General features: G+C 43.9%; 1 protein-coding gene and 1 long non-coding RNA gene across 5 annotated transcripts in view; both read left to right on the top strand.

Moving 5' to 3' along the window:
* The window catches only part of NME7 (NME/NM23 family member 7), a 185,182-nt gene that overhangs the window by 119,296 nt on the left and 39,875 nt on the right, over positions 1 to 26,011 (top strand). The gene's annotated exons all lie outside the window — the stretch shown is intronic.
* On the top strand, positions 5,270 to 25,454 carry LOC115661222. Its single transcript, XR_004003037.1, has 3 exons — positions 5,270 to 5,283; positions 11,721 to 11,723; positions 25,375 to 25,454. It is a non-coding gene; the product is annotated as an uncharacterized LOC115661222 (long non-coding RNA).

Genomic DNA, 26,011 nt, shown 5'->3' with positions numbered 1-26,011 from the left:
TTAAGAAAACAAACATAAGACTAATCCGCCTTTTCTAGCTAGTACTTACTTTTTTGAACATGAGAGACTGTTTCAGAAAGATTGGGGAAACCTGGGGTGCACGTCTGGTCTCTCTTATACCCAAGAGCGAACAACGAACAAAACAAACAGCACAAACAAAGACTTCCCTCCACCAAGATTTGAAAGTATCTTGTCCCCCCATTGGTCCTCTGGTCAGGTGTCAGCCAGGTTTACTGAGTTTCTTAACCCTTTACAGGTAAGAGAGATGTTAACCCTTAACCATCTGTTTATGACAGTGTTATACGTGAAACTGCGTTATATCGAACATGCTTTGATCCACCGGAGTGTGCAGCCCCCTGCCTCCCCCACCCGCTCACTGCTTTACCGCGTTATATCCAAATTCGTGTTATATCAAGTCGCGTTATATCGGGGTAGAGGTGTATTATGGTATGATGTTTTAGTTGTAATTTGGCAGTTTCCAATGCTCAGTATTTTATAGATTTACACCTGAAGAAGAGAACAAGTTCTTTAGAGTTTATTGCTTTGTAGATTCACGTTTAACATTAGAGAAGGCAAATATTGGGGAATTATTCAAATATTTTTGCTAATTTCTAATTACATTTCCATTTGGCCATGTTAAATGTTCCATTTCTTGTACTCTGTTACTCTAGTATGAGCAGAGCATAACCCCAATTATTTGACCTATATTTAAATGCAGGTCAGTCACCTCTCTCAATAGCAGTTCACACAGTATACTGCTCCTGTGGTTATCCCAAATGCCATTAATGGCAGGTTTCTAATCACTTGAACTCTTTGAAAGATAAGGATGGTCATTTTATTTTGTTTTTGTGTTTTCATGTTTATACTGGTTTTGTTTAACCCTTGGCATGATACTGCTGATACTGAAAGGTATCCACAAACCAGCAGTCTTAAAGTTATTAAAGATAAATCCAACATGCTCATAACACTTGTAGTTCTGTATGATGATAATGGTTATAATGTAATCTCCTGTTTCAGGGCTTCCAGCAGAGGTTAGGAAGGAATTTTTTGCCCCAGTGCACAATTATAATCTCTGGTTTTGAGTTTTGTTGGGGATTTTTTATCCTCCTTCCTCTGAAGCATCAGAGATCTGCCATGGCTAGTGAGAGTGGGCTAGGCCAGTGATATAAGGCGGTACAGAAAATCCTCTGGTTTAAATGGCTGGCTGGTGTCTCTTGCTCACATGCTCAGGATCTAACTGGCTGCCGGATTTGGGATCAGAAAGGAATTTTCCCAGGTTAGATTGTCAGGGACCTTGGCTATGTTTCATCTTCCTCTACAATGTGGGTTGTGAATTGCTGCTAGGATCATCTGGGTATATTTCATCTACTCAATTCTTTGCCATCATAGGGCTTCGGGCATTGGTTGTGCCTCAGTCTTTCCTATTATCTGTCTGTGGTACACATCTGTATACTCTCCTGAGGAGTAAAATGTTTTTGTTTAACTGCAGTCATTAGGCTCAATTTAGGTTGAATTTAATGGCATGTGGAATTTAATGGCAACAGGAGGTCAGACTAGATGATCTAATGATTTCTTCTGGCCTGAAGCTCTATGAAACTATTTATCTAAGGTCTTCACATAGCTTCCATTACCGTAGTACCTGAGTGAGTCACAAGCTTTAATGTATTCATCCTCACAACACTCCTGTGAGGTAGGGAAGTGTCATTATCCCCGTTTTACAGACGGGGAAGTGAGGCACAGAGAGACTAGTTGATTTCCCCAAAGACACACCAGAAACCTGTAGATGAGCAGGGAACTGAACCCTAATCTCCTGAGTCCCAAGCTAGTGCTCTAACCATTAGATATCTCGGATATTTGTTTGTGTGGTTCCTTTTCACCTGGCAGTAACACTATGTGTAGAGTGAAAATAAGCATGATTCTACATGCATTAGAAACAAATGTCTTAGGTTTTGGACATGGGCTTCATATTGCTTGCTTTAACGGTATGTTAGATATGTTGTGTACTTCCATCTCTACTGTTATAAGAATCACCTTAAATCAATTCCTTATACAGTGTAAATGCACAGGGACAGAGCTGCTTTCAGGAGTGTCTTTGCTTGCAATTTATCTGTCTAGTTAGATAATGTGTGCAGCTTGTCCTTGACAAAACGTGGTTAAAGTATCATGTTTTTTATCATCCCCAATCTGCATAGTCAGGGAACCTAATGACTAAACATTGTGGTTGCAATATCTGCCTCGGGTAGTGGTAGTCGAAACCAGAAAAGCAATTTCCTATCTAACAAGGTTATGTACAGAGTCTTAGAAATTCATGAGCTGATATTTTAGTGCTTAAAGAGAGGGTAAATATTTAAAGTGTCCATAAATCATACATTGTCATTCACAGATCTGAATTTGTGTGTGTGTGTATAAAATAAAAAAATCTGGTTTTGTCCTATACGGTTCAATTATCTTGAAGAGTTAGTTTCAAGCTTCATTACTTTATATTTCATTTTCTGCTCAATGTGGTGTTTCAGTTTTGATGTAAAAATAACTTTTTTTTTTTTTAAATGTAACATTTATTGACTGGGAAAGATATAAGTGTTTTTCTTATTCTCTCATATAAATGCACCTTTCCCATTTAGTTGCTATGTTTCTGATCAATGAGATGTTTTTTGTTTAAACTTACTGTGGTAACTTTCAATCAGCACTGCTGTTCAGGAGATAAAATCCTGGAGCAATTCTAAAATCCTGGGATAGTGCCAATGTCCTTTGACAGACTCGGGACAGGAGGACCTAAATTGATTCCGATTTATGAAGTCTAGTGACCTTAACATGTGTGAAGAAGTTTGGTATATAAATACCAAAGTTTAAAGGCATTTGAGAACAGCCAATCAAGCATTTTATGCAGCATGTGCTTAACTACTAATGTTAACAATGCACTGTGACATGCTGTGCACACATCTTCATATCTAATGCACTGCCTCCTGATATAAAAATACAACCTGCTATAAACCAAGACCAGGGCAAAGTGTGGAATTATGGCACAAAACACAAAGGGTCAGATTGTGTCACCCTTGCTCGTGTTGAATAGTCCCTTACTCCACTAGTTGTCTCATTTGAAGTCAATGAGACAGCTCTTGAAGTAAGGTGCTACTAAAGGTGAGTAAAGGTATTGGACTCTGACCCATAGGGATGTTGCCTTAGTTTATATGTGGCAAATTGTCTCTCTGGTATGTAACAAATGTAATAATTACTACAAATGTGGCAATTCACATTTTTAAAGTGGGTCTTAAAGACCCTAATGATAACATCTCCCTGAGCCTGGCATAGGCATCCAGAATGGTGGCCAGTCATGCACGTTCTCTGCCTGTGTCATATAATAGTCTAGTTTTCTTTGGGCTGTAATATTTTGGTCTCATTTTGATTGCTGGGTTTAGCATGCAGGTGCTGGATGGTGTCAAGTGGCCGGTGATATCAGGAGGTCAGACTACTGGCCTTTGAAGTCTATGATGTCAGTAGCGGTGGACAAAAACACATGTGGCCTGGGTTTCACAAAATCAAAATGAGATTGTTCTTAGGGCCTTAATCTCATTTTGTCTGAGCCCCCAAACTCTGGGAGTAAAGAGGAGTGAGGACAAATGATTAACTTTCCTTGGTCCCCAACATGGAAAAGGTAGGAAGAGCTCTAAATGCACAAAACCACTGATTAGTGCACAGTGCTAAAACCGGAATGAAGTGTGTGCCATTTGCTGTGACTGGATTATTTTTGGTGGCACTTCAAGTTAGTAAACTTCTGCAAAGGAAAGACTCTCTCTCATTGTAAAAGGAATTTCTTGTTGCCATAGAGGAAGATTTCAGACAGAAAACTTGCTGTTTTGAGCTGTTTTGTTGTTGTATACTGATGTAGTCTGTATGCTGGGACGGCATTGCCAAAGATTTTAGTGAATTTTGTGATATAGGTATTTGTCTACAAGGAACGGGGCTAAAACCAACCCACTGTAACTGACCTAACTGTAGGGATCACTGGAAGTGCTGTGATACAACAGTCAGGGTTCAGCTCCCTCATCAGTGGTCTCATTAGGGGCCTTTCCTTGTTCTCCTGCCAGCCAGCTACAGTGGTTGCCTCTCATTGTCTGCTTGGACAGCTCTACTTTGGGTTTTCCTTCACAGTCAATTGTCAGGCTATTGCCTGCAACCAGCTGCTGTCACAGTCCAACCCTGTGTCTGTCTCCTTGAGTCTGATCTTCTGTCGCTTCTTGGTCACACTAGGTAACAGATTGCCATCTATGGATACTGAAATGTGTTTCTACAGCTCCTAGAATGACAGACAGCCCAATCTTTTTCCTTCTGCTTGTTCTAGGAGACTAGTGAGTTGTCCAATCAGAGGCCAGCAAGTTCATTACAATGCCAATTTTAATATTTTTTCTTCATGCTGTTAAAATTTGTCCACATCTTTCCTACAGCATGGCACCCAGAACTAGACACAGTACTCTAGCTGAGGCCTCACCAGTGCTGGGTAGAGAGGGACAATTACCTCCCATATCTTACATGCAAAACTCTTAATACATCAAGAATGATATTACCCTTTTTTGCAGCCACATCATATTGTTGGCTCATAATTACTTAGTGGTCTGCTATAGCCCATAGATCCTTTTCAGCAGTACTACCAGCACCTATAGTGGGAAGTGCTCAAAAAGTTATATAAATGAGAGCAGGCTTTGTGACTATGGTGCATATAACTGTGTAACTTGTGATTTTGTTTCTCATGTACTACGCCTTTAAATATTTGTCATGCAAGACAGCTGCCACTCTAGAATACTGAATTGATGCAACATATTGCACCAAAGATACATACCAGGCTTTCATGGAGGCTTTCATTTTGGTCTTTTTTCCTGTTTTACTTAATCTAAAATAAGCCATTTGTGCTGAAAGTACCATGCATGGCTGTCCTTTGTGTATGGAAAAACGTGAATAGAGACAGTACATCACAGAGGAGTTAAGTGACAGCAAGTCCATGACAGAGCTGGGAGTAGAACCCCAGATTACCTGATTCATTTCCTTGCTTTGATAGCATGAAAATTCCCCCAGACTGAAAATCAATAACCCCATAACATGGGGATGGAACTGTTACAGGAAGCAGCTAAAGAGACGTTGCCAACCACAGGAATTTAACAGATACATAGTTCTTAATTTCTGTGTGTCATGAAGTCACAGGGACTGGTCTATGCCCCAATCTATACTCAGTCTCCTGGGAATGACCCCTTTAGTGCTCCAGGCCCCGTAGATCTACACAGTTCCACAGAGGTGGGTCCCTGGCCTCCAAGACTCCAGGACCAATCCCTATTTCTCACCATGGCTCCCTGCAGTGAATCCAGCTGACTCAGAGTTCTGCGGGAGGCTAGTACTGTACCCTTTCAGGGCGCAATGTTCTCAGTGAGTATTTGCAATGACACAGGCAGTCTTTTCAGAATGAGGTAACAATTTATTAGTCACCTCCGTACAGAATCTGAAAGTCCTTAGGTTAGCACAGAGAGGCAGAAATTAAGCCATAGTCCATCCTGGCCAAGCGAGTGCCGTCATGAGCCAGACATCTTTTAATGGACTACAACTCCAGCTCTTTCCCCCTGCCCCCTTTTGTATCCTCTGGTCTGGGCTCCTGCGTCCCTCCAAAAATACCCCCCTTCTTCTAGTCACCCCCCCCCCCAGCAGCTGGGTGATGCAGAAGACACCTCTGGTCTCCTACCCTGTTCCAAGAGCAGTGCTAACCTTTTTGTACCCACTGGGTAGCAATGCACTGTACGGAGGGAAACTGAGGCATACCTAGGATTCATAAAAATGTTACAGAAAATTCCCACTGTGTCAGCCTGCTCTTGACCCTTTATAACCCTTTGCTCTTCAAAAACAACAGTTTTCCCTTACTAGTTTTGGTTTGTCTATGTCAGGCAAACACTGGTAGTTCAACCCCAAGGAGCACAAACCTCTATAGCTTTTTTTGCTGGCCATAAGCATAAAGGAAAGATGTGAAGAATAGTATGAGGCCAATATGGCTCCATCAGGAGCTCTTTAATTACCTGAACATCATAAAGGAATCCTACAAAAAGTGAAACATGGACAAATTTGGCCTGTGTGGGTTTCTTGCCCTTCTCCCCCACCCCTCCTTTTGCAGTCCTTCTGGTGCCTTTGCTTACCACAGATTTATTAATTGTCCTGTGATATTGTCAAGATGCCTCAGTGAAGATCAGGATTCTGTTAAACTGAGTACTGTACATACATTTAGTAAGAAATGGTCCCTGCCCCCAAAGAGTTTACAGTCTAAATAGACAGTACCGACAAATGGTGGGAGAAAGGAAATATGATTCCTATTTTACAGATGGGAAACTGAATCACCGAGAGATGAAGTGACTGGTCCAAGGTTGCACAGGAGGTCTGTGGTAGGGCTGGGATGTGAGCTCACATATCTCAAGTCTCTGTCCAGTGTGTCTTAACCACAAGACCATATTTCCTCTCTAATATACATAGATATCCATGCTTTTGTCTCCTCCAGCCTGGACTACTGTATATGTTATGCTTAGAACAGCCCTTGAAAACCACCTGGAAGCTTCAGCTTGTGCAGAATGTTGCTGCCTGTTTCCTACGTGTGCTGGGTCACCATGAGCATAAAACACTTGTGCTTTGCACTGGTCATATGGTTTCTCAGTGCGATTCAAGGTGCCGGTTGTGTTCTCTAAAGCCCTAAATGGTCTGGGGGATGGCTTTCTGAGAGTCTGCATCTCCTCTTATGTCCCAGCATGAATGGTTAAGAATGTCTGGGGAATTCTTACTTTTGGCCCCTGAGTGTAAATTCTAGGAGGACAGCCAGCATACTTAGCTGAATGCCCACATCTGTGAAACTTCCTACTTCCGGCCCTTTTTCAGCACCTGAGTTTGGAAGGCTTCAGGGCACACTACAGGGAGCACTCATGTAACCAATCCTTTTGTGCCTAAAGGAGTCAGTGCTCAGGATTCGATTTGGTAGTGGGTGGCCAATGAGCCTATGGTCCAGTGGTTTTCTGGCTGCTTTGTTGTTCAACTAAGTCATCATAGAAGAAAATCAGACTGACTATAATTACGGTACAGCAATGCTTTCTAAAAGGACATTTGTGAAATGATTAGACCTCATTGTCTACAAGAGGAAAACTTATACCAGAAAAAAATAAATTTCAATGTATTTGGGCACATTCCAAAGTCAGGAAGTGTAGTTATTTCTTAAAAAGACTTGTTTTCCACAATAGAATGTCAGTTACTTGGTACCATTTTTCAAAGCAAGAGATGTTTTTTTTGTTCTGTTTTTTAAACTCTCATATAAGAATGTAAGCTTTATTGTATCATTTAAAAAATATGTATTAGGAAGATATTCATAAATTGAGTGAAGTTTAAAAAGAAATTTAACATTCGTATTTCAGAAAAGTAGGAAGAGGCCCATGACTGTTCAAGAAGGCCTGGTTAAAGGATTAGAAAGCATGCCTTATAGCCAGTGGCGGATTAACCACTGGGTCAATTGGGCCTGTGCCCAGGGGCTCCAGCCAACTGGGGGGCACTGGAACAGTGGGCGCCCCCACACCCCAACATGCTCTGCCTACCCGTCTCTCTTGCCAGGGAGTGGGGTTGGGGCTTGGAGGCTTACTGGTCTTGCCCTGCTCTGCCTGCTCACTCAGCACTCCAGCTGGGGATTGGGGTTGGGGCACAGGGGACTTGCTCCATTCTGCTGGCCTGTGTGGCGCTCTAGGCAGGAAGCAGGGTCGGGTTGCGGGGGAAGTAGTACCAGGTGGGCAGAGCAGGACAAGCGCCTGTGCCCTGACCCTGCTCCACGGCAAGAATGCCAGGCGGGCAGAGGGGGACAAGTCCCTGCGCCCCAACTCTGCTCAGCTGGACAAGCCCCCATGCCCTGACCTCATTTTCCCAGCAGGAGCCTATGGGGGGGACTGCAGGTGGAAGGGATGGGGAGGGGCCCCCTATCATAGCATTCCCTCTCAGATCTGAACCTTAGAGTTCAGAAAATGAGATACTAGCACCTGAATCCTCTAAGCTTAATTACCAGCTTAGATCTGATAGCACTGCCACCACCCAAAAATATAGTATTTTGGGGCACTCTGACCTCCCCATCCTTCCCTGGGGACCCCAAGAACCCAGATCCCTTGGGTTCTTAAAATAAGGAGAAATAAACCATTCCCCCACCTTTCACCCTCCCAGAATTTCCCTCCCTGGGCTATCCTGAGAGATACTGATCCAACCTCTTAAATCACCATACAGAGAAGCATCTCCCTTCCCTTCCACAAAGAGGCAAACAGATTCAAGGAAAACAAAGAGAGATTCTATCTCTCCCCCACCCATCCTGGTGAGTTATCCCAATCCCCTGGAATAACACAAAGGAAACAAGGGGGAAAAAATCAATCAGGTTCTCTAAAAAAAGAAATCTTTTAATAAAAGAAAGGAAAAAGTAAAGAATTATCTCTGTAACTTCAAGATGTAAATATTACAGGGTCCTATAGCTTACAGACACCAGAAAGAGACTTCCCCCCAGTACCAATACAAATCAAAATATTCCCAGCAACTACACATATAAAAGTTAACCAGCCAGATCCACAATTGCAAATAGAGTAAAACAATCAAAAAAGCCTAAACCGCCTTTTTTTACTTACTATTTGAAAAGAAACTTAGAGAGCCTGTAGTAATGTCTGGTCTCTCTCAGACCCTCCGAGAGAAGAACACAAAACGGACAAAGAACACACACAAAAGCTTCCCTCCACCCCAATTTAAAAGTATCTTGTCTTCTGATTGGTCTTCTGGTCAGGTGTCCAGTTCCCTGCTTGTAACCCTTTATAGGTACAAGAGACATTAACCCTTAACAATCTGTTTATGACACACACCCCAAATCGCAGACAGAGGGGAACCTCACTGGTGGCAATTTCTTCCTAGAACTCTAAAATAAACAGTTTAATACAACACATGCATCTTTACATATACTACTAACTATATAACTAACAGACTTGTACATTTTAAGAACACTTTTTAACTACTGGATTCTGGGAAACTTTCACAAGAGAATGCATCAGCTATTTTGTTAGAAGCTCCTGAAATGTGTTGAATTTCAAAATCAAAATCTTGGAGAGCTAAACTCCATCGAAGAAGTTTTTTGTTGTTCCCCTTGGCAGTATGAAGCCACTTTAGCACAGCATGGTCGGTCTGTAGCTGGAACCACCGTCCCCAAACGTATGGGCGTAGCTTTTCCAAGGCATACACAATGGCGTAGCATTCCTTTTCACTGACTGACCAGTGACTTTCCCTCTCAGACAGTTTCTTGCTGAGAAACATGACAGGATGGAAGTTGTGATCTGGTCCTTCCTGCATGAGAACTGCTCCTATACCACACTCAGATGCATCGGTGGTTACTAGGAATGGTTTGTCAAAGTCCGGGGCCCTTAGCACAGGGTCCGACATGAGCGTCGCCTTAAGCTGGGTAAAGGCCTTTTGACACTCATTAGTCCACTTGACTGCATTCAGCTGGGTCTTTTTGGTCAGGTCGGTCAGTGGGGCAGCGATTTGGCTGTAGTGTGGTACAAATCGCCTGTAGTACCCGGCCAAGCCTAAGAAGGATTGGACCTGTTTCTTTGACTTTGGGACAGGCCACTTTTGGATAGCATCCACCTTGGCCTGTAGGGGGTTTATGGTTCCTCGACCCACCTGGTGTCCCAGGTAAGTCACTCTGTTTTGGCCTATTTGACACTTTTTAGCCTTAACAGTTAGTCCGGCCTGCCTGATGCACTCAAAGACCTTTTCCAGGTGTTCTAGGTGTTCGGGCCAGGAGTCAGAAAAGATGGCCACATCATCGAGGTAGGCAACTGCATATTCGCCCAGTCCTGCTAGTAGACCATCTACCAGCCTCTGGAAGGTGGCGGGTGCATTTCGCAGCCTGAAAGGAAGCACATTAAATTCATACAGCCCCGCATGGGTGATGAATGCTGACCTTTCCTTGGCAGGTTCGTCTAGTGGTACTTGCCAGTACCCCTTTGTTAAGTCTATTGTAGATATGAAATTGGGCACGTCCCAACTTTTCCAATAGCTCATCGGTGCGTGGCATTGGATAGTTGTCTGGACGAGTTACCGCATTTAGCTTACAGTAGTCCATGCAAAAGCATATTTCCCCATCTGGTTTGGGTACCAGAACCACTGGAGATGCCCATGCACTGGTAGATGAGCGGATTATACCCATCTGTAGCATGTTCTGGATCTCCCGTTCTATAGCAGCTTGGGCATGAGGAGACACCCGGTAGGGTGGGGTTCTAATTGGGTGAGCATTACCTGTGTCAATAGAGTGGTATGCCCGTTCAGTCCGTCCTGGGGTGGCTGAGAACAATGGGGCAAAGCTAGTGCACAGCTCCTTGATTTGTTGCCGCTGCAGACGTTCCAGGATGGTGGAGAGGTTCACCTCTTCCACGCCACCATCTTTTTTCCCTTTGTAGTAGACGCCGTCAGGCCACTCAGCGTCATCTCCTCCCTGGACTGTAAACTGACAAACCTGTAAGTCTCTGGAATAAAAAGGGCTTGAGAGAATTAACATGGTACACTCTGGGCTTTAGGGAGGAATTGGGAAAGGCTATGAGGTAGTTAACAGCTCCCAGGCGCTCTTGGACCGTGAATGGCTCTTCCCGTGATGCTTCCATCTTATGGGCCTGTTGCGCCTTCAAGACCATAACCTGGTCTCCTACCTTGAAGGAACGCTCTCTGGTATGTCTGTCATACCAGGCCTTTTGCTCTTTTTGAGCATCCTTTAGGTTTTCTTTAGCAAGGGCTAAAGAGTGTCGGAGGGTGTTTTGTAGGTTGCTTACAAAGTCAAGAATGTTAGTCCCTGGAGAAGGCGTAAACCCCTCCCATTGCTGCTTTACCAACTGTAATGGCCCCTTAACCTCGTGGCCATACACAAGTTCAAAAGGTGAAAACCCTAAACTGGGATGTGGTACAGCCCTGTAGGCAAAAAGCAACTGCTGAAACACTAGGTCCCAGTCATTGGAGTGTTCATTGACAAATTTACGTATCATGGCCCCCAAAGTTCAATTAAACCTTTCGACCAGGCCATTGGTTTGATGGTGGTATGGGGTGGCAACCAAGTGGTTCACCCCATGAGTGTCCTACAGTTCTTTCATGGTCCCTGCCAGGAAATTAGATCCTGAATCTGTAAGGATGTCGGAGGGCCAACCTACCCTGGCAAAAATGTCTGTTAGGGCCTGGCAGACAGTGTTAGCCCTGGTGTTGCCTAGAGCTACTGCTTCCGGCCATCGGGTAGCAAAGTCCATGAAAGTCAGTATGTACTGCTTTCCTCTGGGTGTCTTTTTTTTGGGAAAGGACCCAGAATATCCACAGCTACTCGCTGAAATGGGACCTCAATTATGGGGAGTGGCTGGAGAGGGGCCTTGACCTGGTCTTGGGGCTTTCCCACTCTTTCGCACAAGACCGGACATACTTGGCAACGTCCTTGCCCATCCCCTCCCAATGGAAGGACTTCCTCAACCGGTCTTTGGTTCTGTTCACCCCAGCATGGCCACTGGGATGATCATGGGCTAAGCTTAAGAGCTTTTCCCAGTACTTAGTTGGAACCACCAACTGTTTTTGCGGATGCCAGTCTTCCTGGTGTCCACCAGAAAGAGTTTCCTTGTACAAAAGTCTGTGTTCTGCAACAAACCGGGATCGATTAGAAGAGCTGAGAGGCGGTGGGGTGCTCCGTGCCGCCTCCCAAGCTTTCTGAAGGCTGTCATCTGCTTCCTGCTCAGTCTGGAACTGTTCCCTTGACTGTGGACTTGGGCTTGGTCCCTCTGGAAGCGATGTAGGTGATGGGGTTGTTTCCGTTGCTGGTGAACCGCTCTCCGCTGGTGCACCAGGGGGTATTTCAGGCTCTGGCTGAGCCTCTTGGGTGTGGTTGTCTGTTGCTTCTGCCAGTTCAGGCTTGCTGGAACCCTCTGGCATTGGGGTTGAAGATGGATTTGCAAGCTCTGTTGTCAGTGCTGGCAATGGTTCTGGTGCTGGCTGCTTTTCCAGTTCCTGGTCTGGGACTGGAAGCACTGTGGCTGTTTCCGTTGTTGGCATGGGATCCAGGTCCACTACCTCTGTCTGGGTCTCTTATAACACAGACGGGACCTCTGTGGACGGCTCAGGAACAGGAATGGGTCTGGAAGCTTGCCTGGTTTGGCTGCGGGTAACCATTCCCACTCTCTTGGCCCGCTTCACCTGATTGGCCAAGTCTTCCCCGAGTAGCATGGGGATGGAATAATTGTCATAGACTGCAAATGTCCGCATTCCTGACCAGCCTTTGTACTGGACAGGCAGTTCAGCTGTAGGCAAGTCTACAGCTTGTGACATGAAGGGGTAAATTGTCACTTGGGCCTTTGGGTTGATGAATTTGGGGTCGACGAAGGATTGGTGGATAGCTGACACTTGTGCCTCCGTGTCTCTCCATGCAGTAACCTTCTTTCCGCCCACTCTCAAAATTTCCTTTCACTCCAGGGGTATTTGAGAGGCATCTGGGCCTGGGGATCTTTGGTGTGATGGTGGTGTAATGAACTGCACTCGGTTGGGGTTCTTTGGGCAGTTGGCCTTTATATGTCCCAATTCATTACACTTAAAGCATCTTCCAGCTGACTGGTCACTGGGTCGAGGTGGGTTACTGGAGACTGGTGAGGTGGAAGAATAGGGCGTCTGTGGCTTTCCTTGGGTTGTAGGTGGGGTCTTTGGCTGCCCTCGGTTGTAGGGTTTATTTTCGGTGTGCCCTCTGGGGTATTCGTTCCCCTTGACAGTAGCTTTTTTTTTTTTTTTTTTTTGCCACTTCCATCCATTTGGCTCCAATCTCCCCGCCTCGATTACTGTTTTGGGTTTCCCATCTAGGATGTACCTCTCTATTTCCTCAGGAATACCATTTAAGAACTGGTCCATTTGGATCAGGAGATGCAGCTCGTCCATATTGTTAACCTTTGTTCCTGATATCCAGGCTTCATAATTCTTTGCAATGTGGTAGGCGTGTCGGGGGAATGACACATCTGGTTTCCATTTTTGGTTTCTGAACCGTCGACGGGCATGTTCAGGTGTTATCCCCATTCTGTATCTGGCCTTGGTTTGAAAAAGTTTATAATCGTTCATTTTCTCCCTAGGCATTTCAGCCACCACCTCTGCTAAGGGTCCACTGAGCAGTGGCCTCAATTCTACCATGTACTGGTCTTCAGAGATGCTGTACCCAAGGCAGGCTCTTTCAAAATTTTCTAAGAAGGCCTCAGTGTCATCACCTGCCTTGTAGGTGGGAAATTTCTTGTGCTGTGGAACAATTATTGGTGAAGGGTTGTTAGGATTGGCTGTGTTCTGTTGCTTAGCCTTTTCTAATTCCAGGGCCTGCTGGTAGGTCTCCCTCTGGAGTTCCAGCTGTCTTTGGTGGTCTGCATCTTTGGATGCTTGCTCTCTTTTGTAGGCTGCCTCTCTGTCTTCATGTTCTCTTTTGTGGGCCGCCTCTCTTTCTCTTTCTCTCAGCTCCATCTCTTGTAGTTTTTTTTCCATGTCTCGCCTGTGGTCTGCCTCTTTGATTTGTTTCTCTGCGACCACTTTTGCCCTGGAAGTCATGTTTCCTGCTTTCTTGTGCTGAGGCGCCCTCTGGTGTTTACTGCCTGAAATGCTGGTTCTCCGTTGGCTTCCTGGAGTTGCTTAGCAACAGAGTCCTTTTTAACTTACTAGCCTCTCCCGAAAGAGTTAAAAAGCAAAAGAAAACTCTCTTTCATTTACAAATGTGTCCTGGCTGGAGGTGTGTTGCTGACCACTTAAGGCTGCTTTGTTTAACAAACGACCGTCGTTAAACCTTAATAGCCCTCCCTATGCACAGCTAGAACTGAGGAAGGAAGAAAAAAAAGTTTCTCTGGCTGCAGTTTAAAAAAAATAAACCCCTTCCCTCTGCTTATAACCAGCTAGCAGAGAAGCAAATTAATAATCTTACTGGCTTTTGGATTCTTATCTATCCCACTCAGCTGCCAGCCATATCATAGCATTCCCTCTCAGATCTGAACCTTAGAGTTCAGAAAATGAGATACTAGCACCTGAATCCTCTAAGCTTAATTACCGGCTTAGATCTGATAGTGCTGCCACCCCCCAAAAATATAGTGTTTTGGGGCACTCTGACCTCCCCAACCTTCCCTGGGGACCCCAAGAACCCAGATCCCTTGGGTTCTTAAAACAAGAAGAAATACATCATTCCCCCACCTTTCCTCCTCCCAGAATTTCCCTCCCTGGGCTATCCTGAGAGATACTGATCCAAACTCTTAAATCACCATACAGAGAAGCATCTCCCTTCCCTTCCACAAAGAGGCAAACAGATTCAAGGAAAACAAAGAGAGATTCTATCTCTCCCCTCCTGTCTCCCCCCAACCCGTCCTGGTGAGTTATCCCAATCCCCTGGAATAACAGAAGGGAAACAAGGGGGAAAAAATCAATCAGGTTCTCTAAAAAAAGAAATCTTTTAATAAAAGAAAGGAAAAAGTAAAGAATTATTTCTGTAACTTCAAGATGTAAATATTACAAGGTCCTATAGCTTACAGACACCAGAAAGAGACTTTCCTCCCAGTACCAATACAAATCAAAGTATTCCCAGCAACTACACATATAAAAGTTAACCAGCCAGATCCACAATTGCAAATAGAGTAAAACAATCAAAAAAGCCTAATCCGCCTGTTTTTACTTACTATTTGAAAAGAGACTTAGAGAGCCTGTAGTAATTAATGTCTGGTCTCTCTCAGACCCTCGAGAGAAGAACACACAATGGACAAAGAACACACACAAAAGCTTCCCTCCACCCCAATTTAAAAGTATCTTGTCTTCTGATTGGTCTTCTGGTCAGGTGTCCAGTTCCCTGCTTGTAACCCTTTACAGGTACAAGAGACATTAACCCTTAACAATCTGTTTATGACACCCCCACTTGCTCTGGCCCAGGGCCCCACAAAACCCCAGGCAAAGAGCTCAATCTATTCAGTTTAACAAAGAAGGTTAAGGGGTGACTTGATTATATTTGATAAGTATTAGGGATGTAAATATCCATTAAAAAAGTTAACCGTTTAAATGATTAAAATTGTGTCATTTATATGGTTAACCAATGAAAGGGAGAGGGGCTGGGGCCTGCGTAGCTGGGGCTGCTCTGGTCAGTTGGGCTGGGGCTGCTCCGGCCAGCCAGTCTGGGCTGGAAGCTAACGGTTAGGGTTTGGTTAACCGGTAAGATTAATGTTTACCGGTTAACCAGTTCACTATTTAGTATTTTACATCCTTAATGAGTATCTACATAGGGAACAGAAATTTAATAATAGGCTCTTCAGTTTAGCAGAGAAAGGTAGAATGCAATCTAATGGCTAGAAGTTGAAGCTAGACAAATTCAGAATGGAAATAAGAGATGAATGTTTAATGTTGGGAGTAATTAACCATTCTCCATAACTGACAAAAATTTTAATCAAGATAGCATGCTTTTCTAAGAGATAGGGGCTGAGAACTATTTTGGGGAAGTTCTATGATCTGTGTTATACTGGAGGTCGGACTAGATGATCATGATGGTTCTTTGTGGCCTTAGAATCTATGAATAAAATCAATGAAATGTAACAGCAGCAAAGAGGTAGCTACTCTACAGAGTTAGAAGGGTGGGTTAAAATGTTAATTAAAATACTGATTTATACAGAACACAAAGCATGGATATACAGCCTCGATATCACCTAGAAAGGAAAGAGGTTAGCAGTATAGTTTCTATCACCCAAATTAAAAAAAAAATTACACATTTGCTCATGAGAAATTATAGTATTTTGATAAGGTACTTGATATTTTCTCAGTAAAGTTGTTCTGTTGAAGTGCCATCCAGAAAATTTTTTCACAGAGCGTTTGGGGAGGGGAAAGGAGCAAAGGGGTGAGAGCAAAAGGAAGTTTTCAATGGTGTTGTGCGTTTGTTGTCTCATACAGTGACTAGGGAAGCAAGGGGCTAGAACAAAAACTCAGTTATGGAGCTGGTGGAGGGCAGTTGGGGAATTTGAACTCTGCGCTGGGACTGGAGTTAGATTTCGCTGCTGGCTGTTTGGCTGTTTATATATGGCTTATAAAAGAATAGGGCCTTTTGTTGCTAGGTAGGCCTAAGGCTGTCACTTCACTTTTAGCCTCTTTGTGCCTCAGTTTCCCCATCAGTAAAATAGTCACTGCCTACACATAGGTGTTGTGGTGATTAGTTAATATTTTTACAACATTTTTAAGGTGTAAAATGCTACAGAAGTACTAGGCATTATTGTTCTTTTGTCTTATCCTTCTCGAACAGTCTTCTCATATGAATAAAAAAGTTTGTTATAGCATATACTAACTATCAAGTAGCGTAGATCAGGCTTGTGTTTTTCGCTTCCTGCATACTGCTTAGTGGCTGAAAGCGTTTCAGTTTGTGCTTCACAATGCACTTGAAGTGGTGTGTGCCAGTGCACACCCTCTTATGGAATATTGTTTCAGTGATAGACCCTGGTATAATGCCAGTGTGCAGCAGGTTTAAGAGGAATTTAAGGTAGCTGTGGGAAATTGTAATCTAAATTCCTTTACTTTCAGAATTTAAAATCTTAACCTTAATTTTGCATTAACAGTTTGTGTTTTCACAGAGATGGATAACACTTGGGAATTGACTAAAGGGAAAAGGAGGAACAGCTTGTGCTGAAAGGTGAATTATCAGACTCTAGAGAGATTACTAGCAAAGTTACTCAAGGATCAGTCTTGGGACCAATCTTATTCAATATTTTTATTAATGACCTTGGCACAACAAGTAGCAGTGTGCTAATGAAATTTGCTAATGGTACAAAGGTGAGAGGCATCAATAGAGGAGGATCAGAATATTTTACTGGAAGATCTGGGTGGCCTTGAAGACTAGAGCGACAGATATCAGATGAAATTTAATATTACGAATTCTGAGGTCATGTACTTAGTCTGATAAGAATTTCTGCTACAAGCTGTGGCTTTATCAGTTGGAAGTGACAGAGGAGGAGACACACCTGGGTATGTGGATTGATCACAGGATGACTGAGCCACCAGTGTGATGTGGCTGTGAAAAAGGCAAATGTGATCCTAGAATGTATTAGGCGAGGCATTACTAGTAGAGAGAGAGAAGCATTAATGCCCTTGTACAACGCACAGATAAGACCTTATTTGGAATACTGTATGCCACTGGTTCTCAGCCAGGAGTATGTGTACCCCTGAGGGTAAGCAGAGGTCTCCCAGGGAGACATCAGCTCATCTTGTTGTTTGCTTAGTTTTACAACAGGCTACATAAAAAGCACCAGCAAAGTCAGTACAAACTCAAATTTCATACAGACAATGACTTGTTTATACTGCTCTATATACCATACACTGAAATGCAAGTACAATATTTACATTCCAATCAATTTATTTTATGACTATATAGTATAAATGAGAAAGTAAGCAATTTTTCAAAAATAGTGTGCTGTGACACTTTTTTGTATTTTTATGTCTGATTTTGTAAGCAAGTGGTTTCTAAGTGAGGTGAAACTTGGGATACACAAGACAAATCAGTCTCCTGAAAGTAGTCTGGAAAGGTTGAGAGCCGCTGGTGTGTGCAATTCCCGTGTTCAAGAAAGATGAATTGAAACTGGTACTACAGGTGCAGAGAAGCACTACTAGGATGATCAAGGAAATGAAGGGCCTATCTTATGAGATTAGATTGGAAGAGCTTGGCTTGTTTAGTCTCGGGGGGGGGGGGGCGGGAGGGTGGAGAGGGGAAGAAGACCCAGAGAGATATGATTGCTCTCTGTAAATACATTAGGATGGTAAATACCAGGGAGGGTGAAGAGTATTTAAGCTTAACGGACTATTTTCATAAGAACAAATGAATGCAAACTGGCTATGAACAAATTCAGGCTGAAAATTAGAAGGTTTCTAGCCATCAGAAGGGTGAGATTCTGGAACAGCCACCCAGTAGGAGTTGTGAGGGAAAACCACTTAATTAGTTTTAAGAGAGCTGGACAAATATATGAGTGCAATTGTATGACAGGATTACTTGTGATGCTAGGGGACAAGGCTCAACAGCCCTGGAGCTCACTTCTTGTTTATCTCTTATTTTCCTAAACCTTGTGCTTCAGAGTTTCAGTGAGTCACTGGCAGGACTCAGAAAGGGGACACCCCCGACCATATATTCAAGGAGGCTTTTTTTCCTTCTCCTTTCAAGCATCAGGCATGGCCACAACTGGAGATGAGGCAGTGTGGGCTGGTGCTCTGAGGTGGCACCAAGTATTGTCTCTCTCAGATGCTTGGCTGGCTGATTCTTGTTCACATGCTCAGGGTCTAACTTATCACCATATATGCGGTTCGAAAGGAATTCTACCTCAGGTCAGATTGCCAGGGACCTTGGGGGTTTTTCGCCTTCCTCTGCAACGTGGGTGTGCAGGTCACTTGCCAGGACCTGGCCCGTCCACGGGCCAGTATCCCACTTGCCACTGGGCCCGAGTTCCTCCTGGATCCTGCTGCCCCTTTCAGGCTAGGGTGCTTCCCCCTGGCAGTACCCCCACAGATCTGGGTCTCTCCTTCCCGGGGAACCCCCACCCTCTAGCCCCTCCTCGCCTCAGTGGCTACTGCCAGTCACCATCTAGCCCCCGTTCACTGGGGCGGACTGCAGTATAACTGCCACTCATCACTGGCAAGCGGGGTTTTGGACCTGCTGCCTCTGCCTGCCCTTGGGCTGCTCTCTGCAACCCCAGTACCGTCTTTGGCCTTTAACAAGGCCTGCAGCCTTGGGGGATTTCTAGGCCGGAGCTCCGCAGCTCCTCTGGCCTTCCACCAGCCCTGCTCCAGTCTTGGTACCCTCTCAGCTTCCAGGCAGCCAGGCCCTTCCTTCTCTACCACTAGAGAGAGACTCTGTGTGCTCCTGGCCCACTGCCCTCTTATAAGGGCCAGCTGGGCCTTGATTGGGGCATGGCCACATTTGTGGCTGGTTCTCCAATCAGCCGAGGCTTTCTTCACAGCCGCAGCCCTCTCCAGGGCTGCTTTTAACCCCTGGCCCTCAGGAGTGGGGCAATATAGGGCTCATTTACTTTGCCCTCATTTTGGTTATTGGGTTTAATATGTGGGTATTAGTGCCTGGGATATACAGGAGGTCAGGCTAGATGATATAATAGTCCCTTCTGCTCTTAAACTCTATTACTTTTAACAACTGAAAGGGAGGATAAGTCCTTATGGTTTAAAATACAGGGTTGGGACCCAGGAGATTTGACTTCTATTTTCAGTTCTGTCTCTGACTTTCATGTAACCTTGGGCAAATTGCTTAGTCTGTGCCTCAGTTTCCACATCTGTTGAATGGGAACAATGACATGACCCACCTGCCAGGGCTGGGAGCATGTCTGTAGCAGATACTATGAAAGTGCAAAGAATTATTAGATATATTTGAAGGCTAAATACTTATGTAATTTTAGGAAGTGCAGTTATAAGACAGTATATGTGACTTTTTTATGTGATGTGAAAGATGACCATATAAAATATTAGAATATGTAACGTACGACTCTTTCAAGCAACTAAGCTTGTTGTCTTCCTTGTTTAGTATTGATTTGCCTAATGATCACTGCTTACACATCTACAGAGAGACACATTAACGTCTAGGAAGGGCAATTATAACTCTTTGATGAAGAAGAAATTTATATCATCAGTTACCCCTTGAAATAGCACAAGTTAAATTAAAAAAAATAATTCATTCAGCCACAGACCATTGTCGGCTAGAGTAGCAAACAGATCAATAACAGACAGCAGTTACTATGTCATGCTGTCTGCGGAGGCCTGTAATGGAAAGGACATGATTGAATTGCTTAAATGTTATTTAGGGTCAAACATCTGACTCTGTCCTTTCAGTTTTAATTGTGCATATCAGCTATTGCAGATCTAATGAAAAATCTGGTACGGACTGTGCCAAGGCCTATTAGCTAGGTGGTTTAATGATTTCCTTATAGGGGTAAACTTCCAGAGTCAGATTCTTCTCTATGATATTGCTTCTTTATGCTGGTCTGATAATACAATAGCCAAGATATTTAGCCAGTTCAGGATTCCCTTCTACCTTTAACACCTCCCTATGCCACTCTCTGCCTGGTCCCTAGTGTAGCGGGCTCATTAGGGGATGTACCCAAAAGGAACAGGATATGACCAGCGCTCCATTGTGCTCCCTGAGTTTGCTCTAAACTACATAGTCACCAGTGTGGTGCAGAACTACCTCCTTTGTGCCCCCTGCCAAAACTGCGTCCAGTGTGTATTGGGTGCAGCTGAGAATCTAGACCCCAATGTCTAAGTCTAATAGGCATGTATTCAGTGTTCATAATGTTAATTCTGTGACACATTCTACATGCTTCTGAAAGTATCTTCATAAAACCCAGCCAATCAAACAAAAAAAGGTAAGTACATTGTTTTTTACCTTATGGATATGCAGCACATATGGCAGACCTCCACCATCTGGGGATGACCTGCTCAGATATCTTTTTTTCATATGAAAATCATCCTGGATAGGCAACAGAGTTTACTATATTACAACAAGGTGCTTTTAATTAAGAGGTCTCTATATCATCCCCCTTTTTGCTGCTAGAATTCTTTTTCGTCCTTCCCCCAGTTGCTGAAACACCTACCTAGTCTATTTTTTTTTCCTATGCCATCCATCACCATGATGGGCATTGTAGCATCCCCGTAATAAGGGTCCTGATCCATCCAGCTTCCAAGCACTCGTAATGTTGAATACATTTAAGTAGGTTATAGAAGTCTGCCTGAGGTCTCACAAGCCCCCTCAAAAACCTAGCATAACCTTGGGAAGCTGACTGTGCCAACAGATAGAGAACCTCATGATTCCTATCTGTCTGTCTCAGCTGCTGGCCTTTCTCCCCCATCTCCACATCACTGGATACCATGACAACAGGACTAGCCACTCAGGTAAATACCTAGTGTCCCAGACAGGCTTGTACAGGTTGCTCTGGTGCCCGTGCTGCCATGGCTTCACTGCTATTGTATTCCAAGCTAGCTAGGTCTAAACTAGCATGGGTATGTCTACATGTGCAGCAGTCGCACCTCTGATTGCAATGTAGCCATACCCAAAGAGGTTGGCTGAGATGACCCATATCATAGATAACTCTCTTTACACTCAAAATGATAATGATACAAAAGCAGCACATTCTTTACCTCTGTGTTTCATGGCATAACCCTCACTCTGAACCTTAGCGTCCAAAAGATGGGGTACCAGCATGAATCCCCCTAAGCTTAATTACCAGCTTAGATCTTGTAGTGCTGCCACCAACCAGGACTTGCAGTGCCTGGTACACTCTGGTCCCCCCAAAACCTTCCCAGAGGACCCCAAGACCCAGACCCCCTGGATCTTACACAAGGAAAGTAAACCCTTTCCCCCATAGTTGCCTCTCCCAGGCTTTCCCTCCCTGGGTTACCCTGGAAGATCACTGTGATTCAAACTCCTTGAATCTTAAAACAGAGAGGAATGCACCTTCCCCCCTCCTCATTTCCCTTCCCCAAGAGGTTATACAGATTCAAGCTTCGTGAATCTAAAACCAGAGGAATTCCACCTTCCCCCCTCCCTTCTCTCTCCCTTTCTCCCACCGATTCCCTGGTAAGTACAGACTCAATTCCCTTGAGCCTCAAAAAGGGGAAAAAATCAATCAGGTCTTAAAAAAGAAAAGCTTTTAATAAAAGAAAGAAAAAAGTAAAAGTTGTCTCTGTAATTAAGATGGTAAATGTTACAGGGTCTTTCAGCTTATAGACACTAGAGAGAAGCCTTCCCCCCAGCACAAATACAAATTAAAATCCTTCAAGCAAAATACACATTTGCAAATAAAGAAAACAATTAAAAAGACTAAACCACCTTTCTACTTGTACTTACTACTTGAACAGAAAATTAGAGCGCCTGTAGGTACGTCTGGTCACTCTCAGAACCCAGAGAGAACAACAGACAAACAACCAACACAAAACAAAGACTTCCCTCCACCGAGATTTGAAAGTATCTTGTCTTCTGATTGGTCCTCTGGTCAGGTGTTCCAGGTTCACTGTTTGTAACCCTTTACAGTAAAAGAGACATTAACCCTTAACTATCTGTTTATGACACTGTGGAATGAAATACACAATGTGTTAAGCTCTCTGTAGCTAATATAGATCTTTCTAAAATTGAATCATTTGTATAGAATTGTATGGTTTGAGTGGTCGGCCTCAAAAAGGTTAAATGTTTTTGGTAGACTGTCTTGATCTTTAACTCTGCAGCTCCAGAGCTTACTATGCATAAATGGGTTTTTCTAGACTGGGAAGATTAGGTCATGTTTCACAATGTGCTCGCTAAGATGAGGTTAAACAATATTATGCATCTTGTGTAGACATGGCAAATTATATTTTTAAAATGTGGTGAATAGTTGTGGTCAACCCTTTGCTTCCCCCACTAGATGACGACAACCAACTAATGAATTTTTTAACACCACTTGCTTTGTCTAATCTTGGTGCAAAGTCTTTTTAAAAACCATGTTAGCTAACACATTTTGAAACACAGTGTCTTTTTACTAGTGTAAACATGGTCTTGGTAGGATTAGAGAAGCTTTTTTCTTTTTTTTTCTTTTTTGGCCACATCTCCAGTAAGGGAAAAGTAGTGCTTTTGACACGTTAGCTAAATGCATGTTAATATCCTAGAGTAGACAAGGCAAGTTGCAGTTTAAAACTTGTTGGTGCTAGCTCCTTCTAGGGTTGACCCCTGCCAGCTCACATGTTAAAATACTGCTTTCCCTGTCTATGCTAGGGTTTTAACACGCTTTAAAGCCACACTTTTTTTCCCCAGAAAAGACATGGCTTTCGTGAGTCAGGCACAGGACTAGGGGTCAGGAGACCTGTGTTCTATTCTGTTCCTGGCTCGACCTACAGACTCGCTGTTTGATTTGGACAAATATATCATAGAACCATCGAGTGTCAGGGTTGGAAGGGACCTCAGGAGGTCATCTAGTCCAAACCCCTGCTCAAAGCAGGACCAATTCCCAACTAAATCATCCCAGCCAGGACTTTTTCAAGCCTGACCTTAAAAACCTCTAAGGAAGGAGATTCCACCACCTCCCTAAGTAACCCATTCCAGAGCTTCATCACCCTCCTAGTGAAAAAGTTTTTCCTAATATCCAACCTAAACCTCCGCTGCTGCAACTTGAGACCATTACTCCTTGTTCTGTCATCTGGTACCACTGAGAACAGTCTAGATCCATCCTCTTTGGAACCCCCTTTCAGGTAGTGGAAAGCAGCTATCAAATCCCCTCTCATTCTTCTCTTTTGCAGACTAAACAATCCCTGTTCCCTCAGTCTCTCCTCATAAGTCATGTGCTCCAGTCCTCTAATCATTTTTGTTGCCCTCCGCTGGACTCTTTCCAATTTTTCCACATCCTTCTTGTGTGGGGCCCAAAACTGGACACAGTACTCCAAATGAGGCCTCACCAATGTCGAATAGAGGTGAATGATCACATCCCTTGATCTCCTGGCAATGTCCCTACTTATACAGCCCAAAATGCAGTTAGCCTCCCTGGCAACAGGCACACTGTTGAGTCATATCCAGCTTCTCGTCCACTGTAACCCCGAGGTCCTTTCCTGCAGAATTGCTGCCTAGCCATTCGGTCCCTAGTCTGTAGCAGTGCATGGGATTCTTCTGCCCTAAGGGCAGGACTCTGCACTTGTCCTTGTTAAACCTCATCAGATTTCTTTTGGCCCAAGCCTCTAATTTGTCTAGGTCCCTCTGTATGCTATCCCTACCCTCCAGCTTATCCACCATTCCTCCCAGTTTAGTGTCATCTGCAAACTTGCAGAGGGTGCAGTCCATGCCATCCTCCAGATCATTAATGAAGATATTGAACAAAACTGGCCCCAGAACCAACCCATATCAATCTCTCTATCATAGATTTCCCCATCTGTAAAATAGGACTTCCCTGCCTATCAGTGGTGTTTTTGAGGCTAAATTCATTAGTGTCTATACAGCATTATGTGAAATCCATTTATAGAATGTGCTTTTGAAGTGCACTCGGTATCTGGATTAATTTCTGTCTAAGATGTTTGTTTCTTTGCTTGGCTTGTGTTGGATTTTGGAGAAATGGGGAGACTATGCTCTATGAGTTGAGACAGGGATATTTTTTGAATGATTAAAAGCCCGAACCCTGAGAGAGCATTTTACCAAAACAAAGTCTCTTGTGCTGCCAGTCCTCCCACAGAGAAAGGGAACAGTATTTTTTAGAAGATAAGGGAAGTGCTGCGGGTCACAATGTCTAGAAGGGGAAAAGATATTGCAATAGCAGTGAACTACTGTCTCCCTTCTCTTCAGTTCCTCCGCTAAAGATAAATGGCTGGTCACAATGACCTGGCATTTACATAGCAACTTTCATCTAAATAGATTCCAAAGCACCTCACAATCTTCTGATTCTGTAATTTGTTTACAAACAGAAATGGCTTTATCCATTACTGAAATGCTCCCTGCTCTGAGTTGGAACACCGCAGGTGTGCAGTGGTGGTGGTGTTTAGGTCAGGAAGTGAAGAGGAATATCTGGCTGAAAGTGCAAGGAGAGTGTAGGAAAGCAGAATGTAATTAACTCTGTTTAGGTCACTAGGGCTAGCTGCCTTATCTTTCCATAAGTGCCACAGGAGATCTGTAGTAAGGGTCAGCAGTGGCTGTGGGTAAGAGTCAATTATGATTGCCCCAAAAAGTTTCATACAGGAAGTTCTCAGTGGTTTATCTCTGTCAGTCACTCGGGGGAGGGATAGCTCAGTGGTTTGAGCATTGGCCTGTTAAACCCAGGGTTGTGAGTTCAATCCTTGAGGGGGCTGCTTAGGGAACTGGGGTAAAGATCTGTCTGGGGATTGGTCCTGCTTTGAGCAGGGGGTTGAATTAAATGACCTCCTGAGGTCCCTTCAAACCCTGACAATCTATGATGATAATTATTTGCTTGTATAGGGGCTCAGTGTGGGGATGAATTGAGCATTTTCCAACAGCCTTGAAATCAATAGGAGTAGAGGGTGGCATGATCAGGTGCATATAGCACCTTTCGCGTTTGTCATTTGTGTTGCTCAGAATCTGTTGGGGGCAGGTTTCCAGAACAGTGCCCTGGTTACTGTAAGATGCTGAGTTGTAGTTAACACTCAGAATGTCTGTTGCCAGTGAGGAATACTGTTTGCTTAGTGTTGTTGACTGTTATTATTTATGGCTTGTAATCACCCCAACCATGGACCAGATTCCCATTGTGCTAGGTGCTGTACAGACACAAAACAAAAAACCAGTCCCTGCCCCAAAGAGCTTGCAGTCAAAGTATAAGCGAGAGATAACAGATGGATACAGATAGACAAAAGTACAAGTAAACAATGAGACAATACTGGTCAGCATGATAGGCAGTCGTCTCTGCAACCAGCAGCCCAGCCATTGTCAAGTTGTTTTTTTACAAGTATCACAGAAAACAAGAGCTGTACAGAGGGATTTGAAGGAGGATAATGAGGTAGCTTTGCAGATGTTTCTGTGGAGCACCTCACAAGTGTGAGGGGTGGTATGGGAAAAAGCACAAAGGTGCTTATTTGAAAATTTAACGAGTGGGTGATAGAGCAGTTGATAGGCACGCAGAAGATGAGTTGCAGATCACAGCCTTCTTCATATACCCTTTATTGGTGTGGATTTGAAATACCCCGAAGAGTCAGGTCTGTGAGGAACTGTCACTCATGCTATAGACCGCTCTAGGGGGAAGCTCACCCACTCTGTATAGGACTACCAGCTGCAGTGGAGCCACAAGAACTGGCTAGGATATGGAATGTGATTTAAAACCAATCTACACAGATTCCTTGGAAGCTGCAGCTGGCTTCCTAGACAACTGCTTGTGACCTAACTGTATGCTTGCATCATTTAAAGGCATGATGGGATTGTTCCCAGTGGAAGAATTGGAACAGAGTACATATGGGCTGAGTTTCCCTAGTGGGGTTTGCATACCACATCACATAT

This window comes from Gopherus evgoodei, chromosome 1 (assembly GCF_007399415.2).
Source record: "Gopherus evgoodei ecotype Sinaloan lineage chromosome 1, rGopEvg1_v1.p, whole genome shotgun sequence".
NCBI lineage: Eukaryota > Metazoa > Chordata > Testudines > Testudinidae > Gopherus > Gopherus evgoodei.
The sequence above is the reverse complement of the archived record's forward strand: the minus strand, read 5'-3'. Positions and strand labels throughout refer to the sequence as shown.